Below are 8,164 nucleotides of genomic sequence, written 5' to 3'. Positions count from 1 at the left end.
CAGCTCTTCTTCAATAGGAAGACAATTTATTTTTATTTTTTCAGAAAACTCAAATTTCTGTATCTCATAAACATGTTTTTCAACTGTATAGTCTCTAAAGATAATTGTTTGGTACTGATATATCATACAGACATCACAGAGGTTAATATATCAGACAGACCATGATGAGCAGACATCAAGTTTTAAAAGTTAATCAAGGACAGAATTGAAAAATCATTTTATTTTGTATTTATTAAATTTTTGCCTCCCATCACTGCAAAATCATCAAGTGATTCAAAGTGCAGATTGTGCAAAGAAGCAGAAAGAATGGTAGATCATTTATATAACTTGTGCAAGATCGCAAGATCACAGTCATCAAAACTATCACCTAGAACAGGGGGTGTTATTAGGGAATGGGCAAATTTAAGAAATAAAAGAATTTTAACTCTAGAGGGACATGATTTATAGGCGGGATGGCATGCCTTCATGGGAAACCCAAGAAGTAAGACCCATGCTTACTTCCATAGACATATACTAAGGGATTCATTAATACAAATATGGAGGGAAATCAAAACAAACACTATATAAAAATTCCAGGATGGATATCCACCATGGAGGAATTGATATACCCCAACACTCCGGAAATTGGAGAAATGGCCAGATACTATGAAGATTTGGATCCCAAAGGAGTTTTAAAAACAAATCAAGAACTTAGAGACCAAGGGTTGAATATAAATTGGTGGCCGTATCTCCAATTAAAAACAAGGTATAAAAAAGACCAGGAGGAATATGGAATTGAAGTAGAGCCAAACCAATTAGATAAACTCCTGGGGGGTAAGGAAGAGAAATTAATTTCAAAGATGTATAATTATTTATTAGAGTTTGATTTGGCAGAGGAATTAGTGAAAGGCCCAATGATAGCATGGGCAAGAAATGTGGGACATAATATAGACCTGGAGGATTGGGAAAGAATTTGGAAAAAGAATTACATGATAAAGAAATCAGGGGTATATAAAGAAAATCAGTATAAAATGTGTTATTGGTGGTATCTGACCCCTTCGAGATTAGCCAAAATGTATCCCAACTTAAACCCGGTCTTCTAGAAATGTAAGCAGTCACTGGCACCTTCTTCCACGGCTGGTGGCTTTGCCCAAAAATCAAGAAACATTGGATAAAGATACGAACATGGATAAAAGAAATTACGACCTTCCAAATAGAATTCAAAGCAGAAATTTTCCTATTGGGAATAATAAAAGGAAACTACACAACAGAGATAAAATGTTTAATTCTGCACATAGTCACTGCAGCGAGACTAGCGCTCACACAATGCTGAAAAGGAGACCTCATGCCAACAGAGGGTTTAATAATCCAAAAAATTATGATTGCGCTGAAGTTGACAAATTTACTCTAAAATTAAAACAAAAGGAAGACTCAAAGTACTATACAGTTGAGAAAACTGGTACAAATGGATAAATGACAGAAATAAGCGAGTAAATAAATAAGGAATGAATAATACAAGAAGGATAATGTATAAGAACAAGGAGTATGAAATATGCATGGGAACAATAAAGGTATGTAAGCACCATCAAAATGGTTTGTAATGTTTATAGTGTTTTTTGTCTTAAAGAATTGTGTTGTATTTTGTATGTGATGTTTTTAAATATTTAATGTTTTTCTAAAAAAAAAAAAAGAACAGGGGTGTCAAACTCGCATCGTCACGGCATCATCATGTGATGTATCATGACGGTTTTCCCTTTTGCAAAACTGGGCATGGGCATTTACAGCATATAATGCATCCAGCCTGTGGGCTACGCGTTTGACAGCCCTGCCCTAGAACACCCATAAAAATATCATATACCAGTAATGACAAATTGGTGAGAACATATAGTTGAAAAAGTACAGGTAGTCCTCAACTTATAACAGTTCATTTTTAGTGACCATTCAAAGTTACAACAACACTGAAAAAAGTGACTTATGACCAGTTTTCACATTTATGACTGTTGTAGCATCCCCATAATCTTGTGATCAAAATTCAGAAGCTTGGCAACTGACACCTATTTATGTCGGTTGCAATGTCCCAGGATCATGTTATTTCCTTTTATGATCTTCTGACAAGCAAAGTCCATGGGGAAATCAGATTCACTTAACAACAATTTGACTAATTTAACAACTACAGTGATTCACTTAACAACTGTGGCAAGAAAGATTGTAAAATGGGGCAAACTCACTTAGCAAATGTTTCACTTAGGAACAGAAAATTGGGGCTCAATTGTGGTCATAAATCAAGGACTACCTGTAGCTGAAAATGAGCAGGTCGAAATGTTGTGGGATTTCTGAATAAAGGCTGGTAAAATCTTGGCTGGTGACAAAGTCTTCGTGCTCACCCGATATACAATACTTGTGGTTGAAAAGAAGAAAGTGTGGATAATTCATGTGGTAACGCCAGGAGAAAACAGCATAGAGCAGCAATCTCCAACCTTTCCAGCTCTGCAGACTGGCAGGGGTGGTGGGGGAGGGGAGAGAGGGAATGGTTCAGGGGTGGCCTTCAAAAATTTTAGCAACAGGTTCTCTGCCTGGTTGCTGGGCGGGCATCGCCATGGTGGGCATGACCTAGTCGGCATCCTGCACCACGGCAGGGGGGAGTTTTTTGCCCTCCCCAGGCTCCAGAGGCTTTCTTTGAGCCTCCAGGAGAACGAAAAATGGCCTCCAGAGGCCCTTTGGAAGTCAAAAATGGGCCCATTTCTGGCCTTCCTGAACTTCCAGGAGGCCCATTTTTTGCCCTCCCTGAGTCTCCATGCACACCCTGCACTTACCTACATCCAAAACAGGCCATGTAGGGATTCCTGGGAGGGGCGGGGTGGACGGGGACAGCCAGGAGTGGCATTGGGGGGGGTTCTTCGAACTGTGCAGAATCTTAGCTAAGGGATCTCCCAAAGCCCTGCGAACTCCCAGCAGCCCACCCCTGGAATGGTTTCATGTGCATGTGCACCGTTTTCACAAATGTACTTTAGCATGCATGCATGCTCACACTCACCCACCACTTTCATGGCCTGGTTCTGAACAGCAGGTTCTGCTGGTTCTGCAGACCAGCACTGGGCCATGGATTGGGGGTTGGGGACCCCTGGTCTAGAAGACAAAGAACTGGAGAATATTACAAGTATCAACTTCTGAAAATAGAAATTGAAAGATTATGGCATAAACTGGCTATGGTAGTCCCAATGATTACCAGCATCCTGAATGCCATTGGGAAAAAAAATCTCTTTGGATGGTACTTTAAAAAATCTGCAGATTGAGAAAATTCCCAAAAGTCAATTGCAAAAGGCCACAGTGCTTGCATCAATACATAAACTAATCTTATTCATAACAACATCCAAGGTTCTTGGGAAAAACTCATTGTATGAAAGCCAACACCAGCTAGAGAACTGGCAGCTGTCACATCACATTTTCTGTACAGATTTTAATAATAAATGATTTACTTGGACAACTTCTCCTTTTGAAAGGTTAATATAATGATTGTTGGAACCTGGCATTGCCTAATTTAGGTAATAAACTTGACTGAATTGTTGGGTAGATCCAACATTTGAGCAAAACTAAAGCTACCATGATAAAAGTATCTAATCTTGATTTAAATAGATCTCCCATGAGATCCCCTGTAGTTTTAGAAGTTTCAAAAAACAACATTTTAAAAGGTGATATGAAGAACATTAGACATAGAATATTTCTTATGTAGTTCTTCACTCAAGGGCTGGACTTGCTAACTCTAATATAAGGTTGCAATCTTTTAATGGGTTGCCAAATACTGGGAAGGAAAGTGAAATCAGAGTCCAGAGGCAGTTGGACTTTGGTTCCAATCTGTTGTGATTCACCGCAGCAGGTGCGGACAGCTGAGGTCTCGGGGAGCAAAGAGTCAGATAAGGGGCCTGCATGTGGTGCAGGGATGGGGCCAGGACTATCAGAGAGTGGAGTGCTGCCTTGAGAGCTTGTGGAATCTGGCAGCAGTGATTCAGAGGACCCCAAGGAGCCTGTGCCCAGTGTGTGTGCGCGCAGGGCTACTCGAAGGAAAGAGCAGCCTGCAGAAGCAGGGGTGACTCGGGAATAAGGCTGCAAGGTGATGGGCCCTAGCTTAAGGGATAAAAGCCAGCCCTCAGAGGTGGGATTCTTTGCAGGAAGCAAAAAAGTTCTTGCACTTCAAGTCTTGTGGAAGTTTGAACTATCCTGGTTTGTGTTTGGAGACTTTGGGTTTTGATTATTTCCTTGCAATTTAATCTAGTATTCTTGGCAGCCTTGCACAACCTTGGCAAGGCTTGTTCTTATTTGGGACAATTAATTAGTTTTATTGTGAATGAATGGAATTCACAGAGAAACATTAAAAAGGTTTTGCTTTTATCTCTGCTTGGTGTTTGTTTGCTTTGAACAAGGCTTTGGGTCAGAACACAATCAGATCAACTTGATAGCAATGACAAGACCTATAACCAAATAATATTTGAAAGAGTTAATGGGATTTAATCAACAAGAGTTTGCCAATTACAGAGAAAATCAGTCATAAAATATTGTGGCGGAACAGTCTGTATCTTCTGATTTCATCCTAACCCACAGAGCCAAATTATCATGGGAGAAAGTGTGTGGTTAATGTTTCAGAAAATTGGGTTTCTTTACATCATATCCTTGCCACACCTCTTTGAGCAATGTTGATTTACTTAATGCTTTCAGGTTCTTCCATTTGACAGCTTCCTTGCCAATCCTGTTCCCATCATGACTTCTTGAGCCATCTGTGAAAAATGCCCTCTTCACCCAACCTGTTCTTATTTGTGGAAGAACAGGCTGCTTGAAAAAAAATTGCAGGCACCTGGGCTGCCTTTTTTCCTTCCCATCTGAACCTCCCCCATCAGCCTAGCAGAGTTGCCAATAAACCTGCAATCTTGACACAGGTGTGGGAGGAGACAGGAAGGGACCTGTATTTTAGAGATCTGCCGCCTCTAGCAAACAGAATACAACATCCAAACAATAGAAGGGGGGAGTAGTCTTCAGAAAGAATGGAGAGTCCAAAAGAGAGCAGAAATAATATACTAGCTCAACAACATAAAAAAGGTGCAAGAGGTATCTATCTTGGGTATTAATAGAAAAAGAAGAGAGAGGAAGGATTTAAGATAAAAGAGGCTTAAGAAAGAAGTGTTGATGCATACTAGTGTTGAAAATTTATTCCTTACCAAGCTTGTTTCTGAGCAGGAATCAAAGAAACAATAGGTAATTCCATGAAATTGTTCTTTATACCCAAGAGAATTAACAGCAAGCTGTTAGATGAACCACTGAAGAGATCCCCTCCTTCCACCACATTATCTACATTACAATCAATCTCCCCAGCTGAATACTTACCCAGTCACTCATTTCCCATCTCAGCATCATTTCATATAAGGAACTTACTTACTTACTTACTTACTTACTTACTTACTTACTTACTTAGGCCTCTAAATTTTCTGGCTGATGTTGTTGATTCATCTTGTTTTAGGTCTCTTTTTTTGGATGTTTTTTACCAAGTGGGATCCATTCTATGACTGCCTTAGTGTTGTGGTTAGCCGGCAGCAGGTGCGGACGGTGGAGGACAGAGAGGACTCAGATGAAGGGCCAGGACCATTAGGGAGCGGACTGCTGCCTTCAGAGATTGTGGGGGCTAGCTGCAGCGATGAGGAGGTTCCCAAGGAGCCTGTGCCAAGTGTGCGTGTGCACAGGATTGCTTGTAGGAGAGAGCAGTTACAGCAGCACAGGTGACTCGGGAATAAGGCTGCAAGGTAATGGCCTCTCCCTCAAGAGGATAAAAGCCAGGTTTGAAGAAGCATTCTTTGCAGAAGGCCAAGACGCTCTGAAAATCAGCCTCGTGGTCATTATAGTTAATATTTGAAAACTCTTGCAAACTATTTCTTATCTGTGGGTTTTTGGCAGCCTTTTGGCAAGGCTCTTTCTTGTTGGAGCTAATTAGTTGGAAGCAGCCTTTTATCTGTGAAGAAACAGAATTTGTGAATGAAACCTTAAAAGGTGGGGGCTGCTGCCTTTGTCTTGTGTTTGCTCTCTTAGAACCAGGTTGGGTCAGAACACTTAGTTCACCTTCTATCAGTTCTTTTTGCTATGTGACCAGCTCATTTCCATTTCAATTTTTTCACTCTCTTTACAATACACTGTTCTCTAATCCATGTGCTGGAATTACTATACTATATTAAATATATTTTATACCATTTTCTAATAGTATTGTATACATCTCTAATATACAGTATTAATATCAGTACAGCATAGTATATAGGTTATTGTAATAGATTAATAAGTAATAGAATAATAAGTAATAGCATAAATGTTGTCAAAGTAATAGTAATAATATAGAAACAACAATAACAGAAAATAGGAAGCACTTGCCTATCACTTTTATATTTGTTTTTACAAAATAAAACCTCTCCCCAATCCTTATAGAGAGATAAGCAACACCCATGCAGGGCCCATGTGTCTCTTTTGATTCTAGGTCAATCTAATTGGACATGTTTTTTAAAAAAGAGTCAATGGCACTATTCACTCAAATGAATATCATAAACTTCTATTGACATGAAGCAATTCTTTATTTTTGTACTAAAATTCATTTGATGGAAATAATCCTTCAATCCAAAACATGTTTGTCAGCAGTCCGGCTGAATGTCAACAATTCTCATTCCATCTCCTTAATTGATTCTCATTTCAGTCCTACAAAATCACATACAATTTGCAACAGAATTGCACATTCTCATGTATATTATATTGGATAATTCTTTTTGCTGATAATTCTGGCCAAAAAAAGGTCACACATTCAATACTGAAAGAAAAACTAAGAAATAAATTTAGTATCAGTATCGTTAAGTCTCATTTATGGACAAGGTTTTCAGAGTAACTATTCTGCTTGAGAAACTTTAGTGTGTCATCTCTGAAAATTGTAGTGCAGCTGTCTCCAAACTTTAGGACTTGACGGCTGGTGTGTGGGAAGACACAAGTGATGGGCCTGCGTGCATGCACATACATGCTGATCTGCCACTCAGGCAAGTCAAGCTGTGCACATGCATACCAGCCCACTGCTCACGCAAATTGCACTGTGTGCAGTTCTAAACAGGCCACGGCCTGGTAGTAGGCTGTGGCTCAGCAATTGGAGACCCGGGTTCAAGAGGATTGTAATGGACTGTTTAGATGACTTGCCAGATCTGTATATTATTTCATTTGCTCATTCAATGGGGTGATGTAGAACACTTTTTTCAAAAATCAGATCAATAAGTTGTTCGGTCTCAAGATCTTCAATAAATTATATTTCCCACTGTCTTGTGGCAGGGTCTCAATTTTGGACTTTTTTACATTTTAACTCTGGATTATGGCCATTCCCCTTGTCTATAAAAATAAATACCAGCAGACAAGTTATTATTAAAATACATTGATTCTGTTTTCTCCCAATTTTTTATGATAATTTGACTTTTTGTTATGCTAAACATAACCCAAAGGCAAGTGCTGCATATTCTGTATATTAAAATTTCCTGTAGCAAAGCCAAGATACCTCATACATTTCTTCAGTCATAAAATGGATTTGTTTGAATTTGGCTTAGAGCTCAATGTGAACTTGTCATGTGAGTCACTGATGTAAAATCTCCAGAAAATTTTCCGTAACAGGAAAATAAAATCCATTAAAAAAAAAAACTAGGTATTTTGGTGAAAATTGAATATCCTGATATATATGTCATTTTTATATTTGTATTGTCTATTTGGTTCACTTACAGAAGTATGTTTGATGTATAAAATAAATGCATAATTCATACATACAATTATAATACATCCATTGATTAAATTTGTACTTCGAAGTTTTTAATGTTCATTCAAGCATGTGTGCTCCATCTGATGCAAAATCATGAATAATATTTGTTCACTTGCCTTTCCTTAATTGCTTCAAGATTAGAAAAGTCAGAGCTCCTAGTTTGGATAACCTAAGTTATTTTTACTGGATTAATTTAGCCACTTCAGCTCAGGATAAGTATGAGAGCAAACATTTGCACACAGCAACAAACAATTCATAATACATGAGTTCTGCCTTATAATTTTACACAAACATGCCCAATATATTTTTGCTATGTAAACAATTCTTCATACAAAGCACTGAATATATGTAATATTGCTGGGAATGAAGATTGAATCC

The sequence above is a fragment of the Pseudonaja textilis genome, chromosome 4, assembly GCF_049901715.1.
Source record: "Pseudonaja textilis isolate UNSWEBS1 chromosome 4, rPseTex1.2, whole genome shotgun sequence".
NCBI lineage: Eukaryota > Metazoa > Chordata > Lepidosauria > Squamata > Elapidae > Pseudonaja > Pseudonaja textilis.
The sequence above is the reverse complement of the archived record's forward strand: the minus strand, read 5'-3'. Positions refer to the sequence as shown.